This window comes from Panicum virgatum, chromosome 3K, assembly GCF_016808335.1.
Source record: "Panicum virgatum strain AP13 chromosome 3K, P.virgatum_v5, whole genome shotgun sequence".
NCBI lineage: Eukaryota > Viridiplantae > Streptophyta > Magnoliopsida > Poales > Poaceae > Panicum > Panicum virgatum.
Window position 1 is genome coordinate 55,033,852 of NC_053138.1, and position 16,441 is coordinate 55,050,292.

Here is a 16,441-nt window from a genome sequence, read left to right on the forward strand (position 1 = left end):
AGTGGCACCCAGAAAACCCCCGAAATCCAACCTTCAAACCGCGAATCTCGAGCAAATTGCGTTCAAATTCAATGAAACTTGGAGGAAGGCTTCGTTCCTATCCCAAGAACGTATCCCCAAGAGATCTCACCCTAAAGATATCCATAGCACGAGAATTTCGGGATGAGATCAAAAGGGATGGGGTTTTCTCTAGAACTCAAGAAATCGAATTCGAACGAGCTAGTGATTCCAGAGGGTTTAGAACGGGGCTAGAAGTACGGGAATCACAGCAAAGAATTCGTGGAACCATCGCAATCGTGTGCACCAAAAACGAAACCAAAATTCATCACAAACGGGCACAAAAACGATGAGATTGAATCGATTCAAAAGCCCAGAGGGCACGAGGAGGATAGGGCCTCCTTTCCCAATCAAATCTCACACAAGGTCTCAACAATCCATGGACAAAATCTACTCTAAAGAGAGGAACAGAGGGAGAGGAACATAGGGGCAGCGGCCTGGGAGATAGAACAATTCACGGACGAAATACAAAATCCACAATTAACCTAACATAAGTGAAGGGGTATTTATACCCGCGGGACCGGTTAGACCGGTACGCTGGACCGGTCAGACCGGTTGGTTAGACCAGTCAGACCGGTGCCAGGGACCGGTCAGACCGGTTGGCCTGCAGCACCGCCTGTACACGATCTCATCCGACGGCCGAGGTTCTTTCTTCAAAACGAAGTCTTCTCCGCGATGCCGCCATCTTGATGAAGATCCAGTCCGCGGTTTTAGAGGGTCCGCGAAACCCGTGTAGGTGGCCGGTTTTGAGAAAACCGCCAAAACCTCACGCGCGGGAAGATTCCCGCCTCCACGCCGTGGCCCTAGACGTCGTTCCCGCCTCGGCTTCCTGACGGCCCTAGACGCCGCCCGACGCCCGTCACCTCGTCACCCGCAGCGAGGCCCTAGACGCCGTCGACGCCCGTCGCCTCCGCCAGTCCCGAGACCGACGCCCGTGCCTCCACGACTTGGCGTCTTCAACTGCCGTCCGCCTCCTTGGTTTTGTGGCGCAAACCAAGAAACCCACCTTCCGTCGCTGCTTGCGCCCTCGATCCAGGAGTGGAAGCCACAGCTGCCGCCCGGTCCGAGCTCCGGTCCCGGCTGCCCTTCACCGCCGTCCACCGCACGGTCCATCGGCCACAGCACCTCCACACCAGCTCCCCGTCGACACTCGACGCCCGTGTACCTGCAATCCAAAGACCAAGCGCACGATCACACCGCACGGTTGACAATTCACTCATCACAAAGCAGGATAGAGTACTCAACATTCCTCAATCTCCCCCTTGATGAGTGCATTGTCAACACACCACTTGAAAGCAGAGAAGTGATAAAAAGAGAAGCAAGAAAGTGAAGAACTCAAGCAAGAAAGTGAAGAACTCAAGCAGAAACAGTCACTTACTCAAGTACAAATCGATTCCCTAAGACAGGGACAACGGCTCGACGCAATCGATCAAAATCCAAAATATCACTCCTCAAAGACAGAGGTAACGCTCGACGCAGTCATGCAAGAAGCAGAGGGAAAACGAGGAAAACCAGGAGCCAAGAACAAAGCAGAAACTCCCCAAGCAAAGCTTTTCCCTCTCACAAGTGCAACTCTCCCAAAATGATGCACTCTCAAAGCCCTGTGCACAACAAGTTTTTCAAAAATCAAACAAGTCTCCCCCAAGTCTCCCCCTTGTTCGATCACTCCCCCTTGTTCGATCATTTCTCCCAAAATTCTCCCCCTTGTTGGCACATGCACACATCAAGTCTAAAAAGACCTAAAGCTCCCCCTGAAGCTGAAACTCCCCCTGAACAGATGCTATTCCATGAATGCAATGCAGGAGGTGTAAGTGAAAGCATTCAGGGATACAAAGATATGAGCAACATCTAGTCAGAAGCACGTGTGCATCCATAAACAAGACCTGCATCTAGCTCAACAGGGTATATCAAATCAGTCTAGAGCTAGGCAAGTTCAGTTTAGGAAAAATAAAAGCATCACCCAAGATCTAGCACTAACAAGTAGGGAAAGGAAAGCAGTGCTACTCAAACTCATACAGGTGAGCCAAAACAGCCAAAACAAGTTGCCAACATTCATTTTTCAATCAAATTTATCTCAATCAATTCTTAATGCCAGGGGTTGAAAGTTTGTCATGCTTTACTTAGCAACAAAGCCAAGCCTATGCCAAAAGACAATCAGAAGCTTAAAGCACTCGTTTCAGTCATGCACAGCCTTGCCCGGGTTCTCACAAGTGCAAAGTGAGCCGTCCTGAAAGCTCGATCAGTGTGACAAGCAATCCCACCTGGATCTTTTCAATCCATTTTAAGAATAGTTCAAGCAATTTTATCAAATTTAGATCATTTCTAGTATGAATTGCTGAACGAAAGGCTATACTAGCATGAATAAGATAGCAAAGCATATCAACACGCCCTAACATGCTAGTAGCCAAGACAGGGTGATCATGTTTTCAGATTTTCAAAAAAATAGCTTAACTCAGATGATGTCATATACACAATGGAGCAAGCTATACATGATCAAGTTTATCAACTCACACTAGCAGGCACTAGAAGATCATAGCAATGTATACAAGAATGCTAGTGCAAGTGAGACAATGCAAAATGCAAACATGTACAATGCATATGCACAATGCAACTACCAAACCTAGAAAACCAAGAGAAGCAAATAAAATCTACAAAGCTAACCAAAGAAAAGTCAGCAAATACAATGGCTCAAAGACACACAGGACTAGACCAAATGGATCCAACTGAGTACCATGGAAAAGGCAACAATCAGAAAACCACAAGTCCATCCTGAGAGGAAAACATACCAGCCGAACGCTCACATACCTCGATGAAGATCCCGCTGGACCTAGAGCATAGCAAGCTCAAGGTCACCTCCCCTACGTCCTTAGCGGGTCCACCTTCTGCTCGAACAGGTTCTTGTAGAGCTGAACGATCGAAGTGGAAGTAGTGGTACTGGATCGTCCTCCTGAGCTGAGGTAGTCGAGATAGAAGGGGCCGGAGCCTGCAGCCGGCGCAGTAACTCCGTATCATCATCGGTACCTGAGGTAGAGCTCCTCCTCAACAAGTGATACCTAGCACAAGGGAAGCTAGGACGCAAGGAAATAGCAAACACCAAAGATCCAGAGCAAAATTCAAGCAAACGGTTAGGTGTTAGTCAAGCTACATGCAAAAGTATACCAAAAGACACTCTAGAACATATCAAGACAGAAGATATTCCTAGAAAAGTCTATAGGCACTCAACAACATGAAGCAAGGCAGCAAGACTATATGAAGAAGATACTTGAGCTAGCAACCAGACCTAAGGAGCAAAAACTACACAAGCATGAGGGGAACTGAACAAAACACACACCCTGAGCTAGCAAGAGTCATGACAATAATAAAACCACAAAAACTAGCATACAGAGTGGCTAGTCCACCATAGCACAAGTACAGACCTAGCAAGCAAAGCAAGAATGAGATAAAGAATCTACAACAAGTCACAAGCAGAAAGTGTACAAAGAACTCAAAGAGCAAACTCAAATGTACAGAAGATACACAAACCACCACGGGCTATCCATCAGCCTTGGAGAACCATCAAGTCTTGATCAAACCTGCATAAGACCAAGATCCATGGAGCACTTGTTCTCCAAGCCACCAACCTGCATCACCAACGAGACATAGGGGGAGCAAACGTCTCGACACTGGGGTTAGCAAAGTGAGAAGCAAACCAGTGACGAGCCATTTGCTCTACAGAAGGGTAACCAAAGTCAGGCAAAGCATATTCCCTATCCCGTCTACCGCGAGGCTGACGATCACCACCGCGAGGAAAGCGTGGAGCCTCAAAACCTCCTCCAAAGTCTCGGTCCCGTGGTCCATAGCCGTACTGAAAATGACCAGGAGCACGACCGGCAAAGCGACCACCCGCTGGAGCACGGTAACCACCACCGTCTCCCTGACCTCCACCTACACGGCGCGCCCTAGCATCTCGCCTATCAGCACGCCGAGAAGGACCATGCACCCGAGCAGAGTACATGTCCGCGTTCCATCTCTCCTGCTCTCTCCTCACAGCCCGCTTCCTCCTGAAGCAAAACTCCTCCAGGTGACCTTCCCTGTCACAGAACTCGCAGAGGTACCTCACCTCACGCTTGGGAGGTGGAGGCCTAGCCTGCGGATGGGGAGGAGCAGCCCTCTTCTTCTGGGCAACCTGGGCTATGGCAGCAGGGAGCGTGTTGAGGGAATTCCTCAGCTCATTGGGCTTTGGAACCCAAACCTGCTTCTGCGGAGGTGCTTTCGGTGATTCTTTAAGCACACCATCCGCGGGGGTCAACAAGTGAAGGCTGCGTGCTTGTGCTAGCAGTGTTTCTAGCAGCCTTGCCAATCTTACCATACAACCTGTCAAAGTCTGACTTCGTGTATGTGTAACCGACCCCAAACCCATCACCACTCTTGAACTGCTTAATCATCATGCCCAACTACGGCTCACTGCTAGAAACCCAACTCAGAATCACCCTAAGATAGGTATTCTCATTCTCCAAGTTGGCTTTCTCTACCGCAAGACTATCCAGATCAGCAATCAAACCAGGGCAAACAGAGCAGTCAATAGGTGGGCTAGACTCTACGACCTTAGTCTTTCCAAAAGACGATCAAAGCGTTCTTCTCCTCTAGCTCCAACCTAAGCGTGGGACAAAGCTTACAAGCGCCAAGCAAAGCAGGCCTAGATCTAAGCTCCTCTAGTTCACAAACAACAGTAGCAAACTTGGACTGCAAAGAAGCTAGATCAGACTTGAAGATAGGACACTCATCGCATTCAAGCACATCACTAACAATGGGAGCGTCCTTGACAAGTTCAAGCTCATGCTTAGCCTTGGCTAGCTCGTGAGACACATCAGAAAGCGAAGTCTTAGCAACATCTAAGTTTGCGATGTTCTCATCATGCTTGACACGGAGAGCAACAAGATCATTCATGTGAGATATGCAGCCAGCGCACTCATCCTCACTAGATTTCTCCCTAGCACAAGCCAGCTCGGCCCTAAGCTTTCTACGCTCTCTAGCTGCTTCCTTAAGCAGCCTCTTCTGGTTGTCGAGAGCGGCGTACAACTCCCTAACCTCTGTATCAAGCAGGTCGATCGTGGAGTTTACCTATGAATCACTCTCGGATCCAGGAGAAGAGCCGGAGTGCGTCGGTGTAGCATGTCCACCCGAAGACGCACGAGCACCATCGGCTTCGCCCGCCATAGTGCAGAAGCTCTTGCGCCGACCGGCCGCCAAGCAAAGGCCGATGAAGCCGGTGGCTTCCTTGTCCCGCTTCTTCTTCTTCTTGTCGTCGTCGTCGGAGGTTGGTGAAGAAGAGCGGTCGGTGTCGGAGCTCTTGTCGAGGTCGCTGAGCTGCGCCAGGAAGGCCTTCTCCCGCTTCTTGGCCTTGTACTGGAAGCGCTTCATGAGCAACTCCTTGTCGAAGTGTCCTCCCCGGTCACGACTGCGGTGCTTGTGGCGCCGACGCTCTTTGTTGGAGCCTCCCTCGTCGCGGTCGCGGTGGCGGTAGTAGTCCAAGGAGTTGTTCTGGCCACTGCCGGACTTCTTGGGGCAATCGGCGATGAAGTGGTTCAGATCGCCGCAGTTGTAGCACCCGGGGTTCTTCTTCCTCTGCCTGTTGTGGTAGACGCGCTGGAACTTGCTGATGAGGAGGCACAAGTCGTCGTCGCCCAGCGTCTCTAGCTGCTCATCTGAAACAGAAGGCAAAGAGGCAAGAGAAAAGCCAAGAGCAGAGTTAGCGTTAGAGCTCGATCCACCTGGGCCAGTCACAAGAGAGATGCTCTTGGAAGGAGGGGCACCATTGAGCTTGGCTCGTGTCTGGTTATCCACCTCCGTGGCCTTGAGCTTGCTGAAAAGCTCGTTCATGGTCAGAGTCTCATAGCCTGCAGACTCAATGATCGTGTTCACCTTGAGATCCCACACAGAGCGGTCAAGTTTCTCGTGCTCTGTGTACTCAAGGGCACCAGCAGATCTGTTCGCATTGACTTTGTTCACAATCGACTGAAAACGACTGAACATCAAGTCAATGCTCTCACCCGGCTCCTGTGTGAAGTTCTCGTACTCACGCCGGTGAGTCTCGAACAGTCTGGCCTTCACCTGAGGTGTGCCCTCGTGGTAGTTCTCAAGGCACGTCCAAATCTTGTGGGCTTCCTGAAAACCCTGGACGTGTGAGAACTCCGCACGAGAAACGCCAGCGAACAAGGCATTGACGGCCTTGGCGTTAGCCTCGTGCTGGGTCACCTGGAGAGGTGTGGTCCGAACAGCAAGCACCTCGTAAAGCTGGTTCGTGGTAATTTCCCAGACATCGGCTCCCATGCTCTGCAGGAAGGTTCTCATGCGAACCTTCCAGTAGGCATAATCCTCGCCGGAAAACACCGGGATCTTAGCAAGACTCGCCATGGTCGCCGAGTGGTTTTCGAACCGGTTAAGGTACTGAAAACCTCAACCATGCTCTGATACCAATTGAAGGAGCGAAGCCGGCGACCAGAGGGGGGGTGAATGGGAGCCGATCAAAATTTCTTCCGAAATTCAAACCGTCGGCCTATATCCCAAAAATCACCCAAGCCCTCAAGCGTTCTGACCAGAGTTTGGAATAGCTATAGAAAATCTAAACCAACACAAAAGGCCTCGAACGAGCGAGCGAAACCACGAAGCAAATCGGAAGCAAATCGGGAAACTGCAGAATTGATCTGCCTGGACCGGTCTGACCGGTGCACTGTACCGGTCTGACCGGTCTCGGATGTTCAAAAACTGGCAGACCGGTCTGACCGGTCTTGCCTACCGGTCTGACCGGTGGCACCCAGAAAACCCCCGAAATCCAACCTTCAAACCGCGAATCTCGAGCAAATTGCGTTCAAATTCAATGAAACTTGGAGTAAGGCTTCGTTCCTATCCCAAGAACGTATCCCCAAGAGATCTCACCCTAAAGATATCCATAGCACGAGAATTTCGGGATGAGATCAAAAGGGATGGGGTTTTCTCTAGAACTCAAGAAATCGAATTCGAACGAGCTAGTGATTCCAGAGGGTTTAGGACAGGGCTAGAAGTACGGGGATCACAGCAAAGAATTTGTGGAACCATCACAATCGTGTGCACCAAAAACGAAACCAAAATTCATCACTAACGGGCACAAAAACGATGAGATTTAATCGATTCAAAAGCCCAGAGGGCACGAGGAGGATAGGACCTCCTTTCCCAATCAAATCTCACACAAGGTCTCAACAATCCATGGACAAAATCTACTCTAAAGAGAGGAACACAGGGAGAGGAACACAGGGGCGGCGACCTGGGAGATAGAACAATTCACGGACGAAATACAAAAGCCACAATTAACCTAACACAAGTGAAGGGGTATTTATACCCGGGGGACCGGTCAGACCGGTACGCTGGACCGGTCAGACCGGTTGGTTAGACCGGTCAGACCGGAGCCAGGGACCGGTCAGACCGGTTGGCCTGCAGCACCCCCTGTACACGATCTCATCCGACGGCCGAGGTTCTTTCTTCGAAATGAAGTCTTCTCCGCGATGCCGCCATCTTGATGAAGATCCAGTCCGCGGTTTTGGAGGGTCCGCGAAACCCGGGTAGGTGGCCGGTTTTGAGAAAACCGCCAAAACCTCACGCGCGGGAAGATTCCCACCTCCACGCCGTGCCCTAGACGCCGTTCCCGCCTCGGCTTCCTGACAGCACTAGACGCCGCCCGACGCCCGTCACCTCCTCGCCCACAGCGAGGCCCTAGACGCCGTTGACGCCCGTCGCCTCCGTCAGTCCCGAGACCGACGCCCGTGCCTCCACGACTTGGCGTCTTCAACCGCCGTCCGCCTCCTTGGTTTTGTGGCGCAAACCAAGAAAACCCGTCTTCCATCGCCGCTTGCGCCCTCGATCCAGGAGTGGACGCCACAGCTGCCGCTCGGTCCGAGCTCCGGTCCCGGCTGCCCTTCACCGCCGTCCACCGCACGGTCCATCGGCCACAGCACCTCCACGGCAGCTCCCCGTCGACACTCGACGCCCGTGTACCTGCAATCCAAAGACCAAGCGCACGATCACACCGCACGGTTGACAATTCACTCATCACAAGCAGGATAGAGTACTCAACATTCCTCAGTAAAGGGTCCAATAACTTTAAATTATGCGAATGATCGAGCTACTCACTATAAATAGTTGGACCTACATTGCGGAAGGAGATTTATAATTTTTACAATGCAGTGAGATGACCAACTGATAGAATTGGTGGGGAAAGTGTGTACAAGAGCCACACAAAATCCACACACACACACATACAGAGAGAGAGAGAGAGACGCACATACTGTAAAGCAATATAATGTGAATTATCTTTGAACAAACTTGAGACAACAGTAATTACTGTTTTTATATAGTGAGACCGCCCACTGATAGAATTTGTGTGGAGAGTGGGTGCAAGAGCCACACACAATCCAGAGAAAGGGGGCGAGAGAGAGGATTAATTATTTAGTTCACATAATCTTCAGAATCTTGGTGCTTTTATAGGGTTGGGAGGTGTTGAGAATGGAAGCATCATATCGTTGTGGCTGAAATCTCACAGCTCAATGATCCATCAGTTGAGTTTCCTGTAGACCTGTAGCTATGTTCTCTAGCTAGTTATGTAAGCTGGCGAGACTAGCACCAACCTCTGCTGCCCAAGAGGACCTGGACGTCCACCTCTATACTGCACCTCACCCAAAACGGATTGGTCTACTACTGCAACTTTCTTACCTTACGTTTAATTGGTGCCAAAAAATCCCTTAATAATTAAACCGAACACAAATCAACCCTAAGGCTTAGCAACAGTTTAGTGCAATTTTACAACAGTTTTGGACACATAATCATTTGAAAATTATCACTGCTTCGCCACATCATAATTTCTTAAGTGAAATAAACCTCTCCCTGTTCCATTTGCTGCCGCAAAAACCCTTGCCGGCTGCTCGATGGAACTAATAAACCATTGTTAAGCCGAGGTGTGGATGATTGGTGCACCATTTTATCTAGTTAAGAGATTGATTTCCCTAATTAAAACAAAAAGGATAAAAGTCACACTATTGTGATAGTTATGGAATGAAAAGTACATCTTTTTCTTATATTTTCTTCAATGAATTATCATTATGAATGAGCTACTCTCAATAAATTGGACCTGTATTGCGGAAGGAGGAATTTACAATTTTCACAATGTAGCGAGAGGACCCACTGATATAATTGGTTGGGAGAGTGGGAGCAAGAGCCACCCATAATCCAGAGAAAGGGAGAGAGAATTTTTGTTCACATAATCTTCAGAATCTTGTTGCTTTCATAGGGCTGGGAGGTGTCTGAGAATGAAAGGAGCACGTCGTTGTGCCGAAACCTCGCAGCTCAAAGTTTGGTCTGTTGAGTTCCCTTTAGCTATATATCTTCTCTATTTATGTATGCAGGCTTGAGAGATTATGACCAGCAACAACCTCTGGTAGCTGTCGAGCAATAGAACCTGGATGCCCACCTTTGTACTGCTCCTCACCCAAAGAGGATTGGTCTACTGCTAGCTTGTTATGATTTTCCGCACAATAATAGAAGCCTATACAGATTTTTCTTGAGATGACAAAAGTACAATTCAGAAACTTACAGCGTACGCACACTCACCCTATGAATACACGAACGTGAACCTTACCCCTATGAGCATCTCAAGATTGATAAAGTCACCACAGGTGCCTCGGTGTTGCCAAGAATGTCGCTTACCACTGAAATCACAGTGCCATTAAATTCTAAAATATTCGCTCTCACAGGGAGTCGAACTCAGGACTTGAGGTGCTACCGATGCTCTTGTAAATATTAAGCTACAGGCTCTTCCACATAAGCCTATTTCGCAGAAGCCTATACAAACGAGAGTGTATTTTTCTAGGAATGATTCTACAATCAAAACATTCCACATTTATTATATATTCCATATATAACCTTTAATAGACATTATATTCATGAAATACGTTTCATTTCCATACTTCTCGTGTTCATAGGACAATGTCGTAAGTAAAGCCTCACAGCTCAATATTCAGGCTGTTAGCTTTGCTCGGGCTATCTCATAGAGAAAGCCGTCATGGAAGCTGGCAAGTGCGACTAATTGTACTTGTTTCCTTACATTAGTGAAGATGAAGAAGTTTGGTGTGGACCATTATTATGCTCCTGTGCGCTTGTAAAGAAAATTTACAAAAAAAAATGTTCTGAACGATAGAGCTACCTAATAAAAGTGGAAATGACCCCACCAAAAGACATGTCGCATAGCACCACAACTTGACCTCTCTGCTTCAACAGGCTATATAATATGCTGTCAGCCTGACCAGCCATGCACAGAAGCGCAAGAGCTCAATCAGAGAAATAGCCATTGAGTAAAAACAAGCGCATAGTTCCATGATGGCTGTGAAAATTCTTTCATCGTAAAATAGAAATGCGAGACATCAGGATAGAAAGCAAGCCTTCCTTTTCAGATATTGCTATAAAGTGGTCAACCACTAGATCAATATCTAGGACTTGACCCCCTTGTCAGCAGTGAATTTGGGGAGAAAAGAACAGAAACAAAAAAATGATCTCACATGCTGGCGCCGGAGTAGCTCACCGGCGTGGTTTGGGCCTTCCGGTTTTCTGGGAGCTGTTTGAATAAAGTGCTTGGGCTGGAGGGCGAGCGCACAGGGCTTGGTTTCATTTCTAGCTTGCAGAGAAGTTGGTATAGCTTATGAATCTTTAAGGCGCAGAAGGCTCAGATTAGAAGTAACATGATGCCCTTTTCTACTGGAAGCAAGGACACAGGGAAGCTTTGGTTTTTAAACTTCATACGTCATCATGTTTCCATCGTTGTTAGCTAGGTGATATGGAATAACGTGGCTTTAAATTTGCAACTCAGTATGAGCTATATATATACTGAAGAACGAGATTTAAAGGGGAACAACCAAATTAAAGAATCCGAATGCCAACAACAGTAGTTTTGTGGTTGTCTATTCTCGTCAGACTATAAAATAGAAACTAATGAGAGGCATGAGAAATGAAGCCAACCATTCAAGATGCATATAGCCTAGGGTTCGCCAGATCCACTACTACAAAATATACATGGACAGGGAAGTTTGCTGTAATAAAAGCTTTCGATCGAATAGAAATTGGAGGCAAGGGGAATCATACTAACACCAGCATGATCTATATACACTACAGGAGGAGTTGGCTTAGGGTTCGCCAGATCTTCGCACCAATCTGTACTGTTACGGGTTTGGCAGTGGCTGGGCTCTGTTAACTAGTTGCCATGATGCCTTCCAGCTAGTGTTGATCACTTTGCTCCTAGGCTACTTTGCCTGTCACCAGCAACTAGGCATGGTGTAGTGTCGGCTCCAGCTTACTAAATCAGCTAAAACCAAAACAAGGATGGATACATCAGCTCAAGAAGATAATGCATGAAGCCGATTAAGTTTCATCGAGATGCTTCCACATTTCTTTATCTCGTGAGCTAATTAACATTCCAGTAGCAGCATTAGTTGCAGATTTAATTAAAGGTCAGGTATTTTGTGTGTTGTTTCGTTTTCTTGGTTTTGCACCGTGAGACTTTTTATGATGTACTTAATGGTGTTTGTGTAAACCTTGACATGTTACAGATGTGTGCTATACTAGCTATCTAGGTTTTGTGTCGTCCTCTGTGGGCAAGGAAGCTGGACAGGGCTAGTAGTAGTGCAAAGAGAAACCAGATGTGTCTACTGTTGTATCTCCACTATGCTCCCCCTGCATCCTCACTAAACTAGCGTAAAACTGAACAAAAATTGCGGTGATTTGCTCCCTACAACTACAACTGGTAAGGGCGAGATTAATTAGCATGCTGATGATTGATGGTGTTTGGTGAAACCAATGCAATCCAGAGTGCTTCTGGATTACTAGTTGGATTTGCGTCTGTGTTCTATTTTGCCTGCCTGTTTTGCAAACCACAACTACAACTTGTGGTGAATGTTTCTATCAGCAGCAATTGTGCCTGCCTATTTTGCAGAGAAAACTGCGCCGTTTCCCTTGACACTAGATGGCGACTTGGCGTCTTCATGGAAGAAATCGAGGTTGATGGTAGCAGTTCGACAGGGGAGGTAGCCCAGCCTCGGTGTCCGGTTCATCGGTCAGAAATGGGTATGCCCAGTGGTTCAGAGAACAGGGGAGGGGTTGCCCAGTGGTTCATCAAATAATGATGTAGAACAGCTTTTCCTTGGACACGACTCTCGGAAAACCCTTTTTGAGTCCAATTAATTTACCGATGGAACAACTAGGCTGGCTATAAATATGCAATTCAATCTGACCACTGAAGCGCAAGAGTTCAAACAGAGAGACAGCCATAAGAGTAGAAACACGCGCATTGTTCCATCATGGCTGTTAATTCTTTCACTGTAAACAGAAATGCGAGGCATCAGGATAGAAAGCAAGCCATCCTTTTCTTCTACTGCTGTCCCGGATACTGTGGAGCTGAGCCCGCACATGGACGAGGTGCCTGCCAGACCAACCCCGGGACCGATCTTCATTCTTCAACCCCTAAACGCAGCATCAGCTAGCTGGACACGTGCAAACTATACGAGCAAGTCCAGTGGTGTTACTGTTACCTGCATATATATGGATAGCTTAGCTACATGGGCCTTCATGTCGTCTAGCTTGCAGAGAAGTTGGTTAGCTTATGAATTTAAGGTGTGGGAGGCTCAGATTAGAAGTAACTAGTAGTAATTACTCTATCCATGCCCTATAGCATTTTTTTCATGTGGTGCTAAATAAAGGATCTTACAAATTGTTTTTGTAGTATTGGTGGGTACGAAACTTTGTATCTTCCTCTTCGTCATACTCATATGAATGTATATATCGGCTTCTTCTAGGTCGTGTCGCTCCTTTGGGTTTCTAAAGACATAATTGATACACATACCGAGTGCCTAAATTAAGTGCAACCGATTTGGAAGAAGCAAGCGATATTTGGATGACTCTGAACATCAACACATGTTGTGTGGCGAGGCTCGGTGAACCAAGTTCACCATGAGCCATGAAGACGGTGTTCACACAGGCTCTGCCCACAGCATCTCGTTTTGTTGTAGGCACTGCATGGGACCACCAAAGCGGCACTACCAATTCACATGTGCTGAGTTGCTAGGATTGCCATAGAAGCGTGACTATGCCAAAACCCCTCATTGGAGACACGGAAAAACTCTCATTGGAGACGAAAAAAATTAGTGTCACCAAATTTTCGTCACCGATGTGAATCACATTGGTGACGCAGATTTTTCGCGTCACCAATGACCCCTTATCGGAGACGCGTTTCTTAATTATCTGCGTCTCCTATAAGGGTCAATAGTGACGCGTCTCATTACTTTCGCGTCTCCGATGTTGGGTCATTGGAGACGCAGGTTGGCAACTAGCGTCTCCTATGACGAATTAAAAAAAAATAGGGGACAAAAATTGATAAAAAGAAATAGGTCATATACACATCATAGTACATCCTATGATCACACATACATATATACATCTATTCATACATCTGTGCTCATACATAGTGCATCCTCTAATCTACTACAATGGTCCTATATAGCTAACAGATGCATTGTAGTACTGTTACATAGATACCAAATCTGTAATTCAATATGACTTATCAATTAAGTGGACAGCATGCAGCAAAAGATAATCAGTTCAATATCAAATATATCTTTTCCAACTGATGCTCAAGTGCTCTCTTCAACAGAAAAAAGTTATTGCATTCACATCTGAGAGTGCTATGTTGGTGAATACTACTTATTGAGAATCACCTGATAGTTTGATCCATAAGCCTGAAAGAACATGGAGAAGGATCAGATAGATTTCTAAAGCATAGATTTCAGCTTCAAAATACAGTAAGATGGACAACTTGAAGGAAAATGCACAACCAACCTTGTGTTCTCAAGCTAGAATACAGTAAGATGTTATTTTATTCCAATATCTAGTATGCATAAACACATGAACACATAAATCATAGTTCTCCAAAAGAGATAAGGAGAATAGTGCACCAATACAGACTATGGGATCCAGTGCTAGATCTGCTATCTAAGATAGCTATATGGTACAGAGTAAAGCATCTCAAAACCTGAATATCTAAGCCATCTCATCAACCTGAATAACAAGAATATCTGTTATTCCTGTTTCAGTACTTGCTAGCTCAAAACATAATTCAGACAAAAAAAATGGAAGCTCACCAGTTCATCATGATCAAAATCTAATGTAACTAAATAAGCAGTGCAGATGTAATTAACTAAATCTGCTTATAACCAGCAAACTGCACATATTCCAAAACAACGATAGAATTGTGAATCAGTAATTATACCTTCAAAGTGAAGTGACCAGCAGCCTTCTCTTTGTTAGTGAAGTCATTGGTAGAGTCCACATGTTACTCAGCACAAGCCTTCAGGTATGTCAACTGCTAGAAGCATTAGCAGACCATTGTACAAGCTTATTGAACTGCACAGGAAAAAAATCAGAGCTCATGACTCAGATCATGTATACAAACTAGAGTCTTAGATATATAGCTCATAACTCTTAAATCCTACACACAAATTTCTGGAACTCCACTCTCTCAAGCAGAGTTATGACTAGCTGAAACAATGGATAATGGAAAGTTCAGTGCAAATATGGCAAGTAGCTGAAATAGCAAAATTTCCCTACCTGTGAAGCATCAATTAGATTCACACTCCACTAGGCTCTCCAACCTTTCACCTCTGCAAGCACAACTAATACTGTTTAGGTAGAGCAAAAGACAAACATCAAACGCTACCTTGTAAAGAAAATAACATACCTTAACAACAATTATTGCAATAACACCACAAATGATCAGAAACAAGAATGCCATAATGCACTTGTCAGTTGCAACCTGAAATGATAGATTTTATCAGTCCAGGTACTGTCACTTCACATATCAAAGGATACACATACAGCCAACCTGTGAATCTGTCTATTCTATAACTGATGATGTGGTCTATGTTAAGCCAGATGCCTAGCAAAGTATAGTTTGTTATGGCATCCAGCTTGCAACCATGCAGGCTTAGTTATCATCTACGAACAGGTATAGTTCTTTTTAACAAAACAAATATGTAAACCTAAAGAAATAAGCACCAGATAGGCAGATACATATGTGACATGGCTCAAATCTATCGTTCTAGTAAAGAGCTAACAATGGCCTATTTTCCAATTTCATTTCAGTGAGTCAAAAGCAGATGGTTGCTGGCTTGTTACTATTATACAGGCTGAGCAGATCACCAAGGTGTTGATCATTTCAGTGAGTCAAAAGCAGATGGTTGCTGGCTTGTTACTATTATACAGGCTGAGCAGATCACCGAGGTGTTGAAGCATATAGTCTAACAAATTAATGATTAACTGCGCATTTCACTATGCTTCAACAGATTCATAGAAAATGCCCCTCAATTCGCAACCACAAGCATTCCTTATGAGCATAAGCTGAAACTTGATCCAACTACGAATTAAGCCATCGTGATTATGCAGTACCCCTATCAGAAACATTTATACACAGAAATTCACAAATTATCGTGGTGATTTGGGGTCAGATGCAGACGGGCGATTCCACGATCAACCAAGCATCATGATCAGATCCAGGTTGAAGCAGAGCGAATCAGTTTCATCAGATGGGGTTTCGGGAACTGGTACCGTGGGTCCGGAAGATCGGCAGTAGCTGCAGATCATGCGGCGCCGGCCGTAGTCAATCACCACCTACTCGCCCTGTCTCGCGCACCGCCGCCACTGCTGGCGCCGTCGGCCATCGCGCAGGCCTGGTGACTCGTCGTCGCGCCGGAGCAAGGAGTGAGGAGGCGAGGGAGGGGAAGGTGGCTCAGCGCCTTAGCGGGGGAGGGTGCCGGCGGGGAAGGGTGCGCCGCCGCGGCTCCACGCCGACGGAGCGACCCCTCGCCCCGCGCCGCTGCTCCCGTGCCCGCCGCTGCTCCCGCCGCAGATCCAGGCCGACGCGCCGCTGCCCCGCAGTCGTGCTATAGATCTAGGCAGCCGCGCCGCCGCTGTGCCGCCCCGCGGGCCGCGCGAGTTGAGCCGCCGGGCCGCTGCCGCGCTGCTGGCCGAGCGCGTCGCGTCGCCGCCGCAGGGGGCCGCAGGGGAGAGGAGGAGGGGAGGCGGCGGAGGAGGTGGCCGCGAGAGGGAAGCGACAGGGTGGGTAGCGGGGGAGTTGGGGAGAGGGAATGGATGCGGGCGCAGCTAGGGTTGTAGTTCTTTTGTCTATTTACAAATACAAAAATACAAATAGCGTCATCCGAGACGCGTACAGTTAAAATCGCGTCGCCTTTTATGCACATTATCGATGACGCTGCTTTTCAATAAGCGTCACCGATTATTGAGGTCTGTTTTGGTGACGCGTGGTTTCCACACACGTCTCCGA

General features: G+C 47.2%; 1 long non-coding RNA gene across 1 annotated transcript; it reads right to left on the reverse strand.

The window, feature by feature from the left end:
• Positions 1 to 13,452: 13,452 nt before the first annotated feature.
• LOC120699709 lies at positions 13,453 to 16,233 on the reverse strand. The gene is made up of 5 exons (XR_005685555.1): positions 15,706 to 16,233; positions 14,840 to 14,914; positions 14,710 to 14,762; positions 14,372 to 14,505; positions 13,453 to 13,841 (listed from the first exon to the last, which is right to left on the reverse strand). It is a non-coding gene; the product is annotated as an uncharacterized LOC120699709 (long non-coding RNA).
• Positions 16,234 to 16,441: the final 208 nt, after the last annotated feature.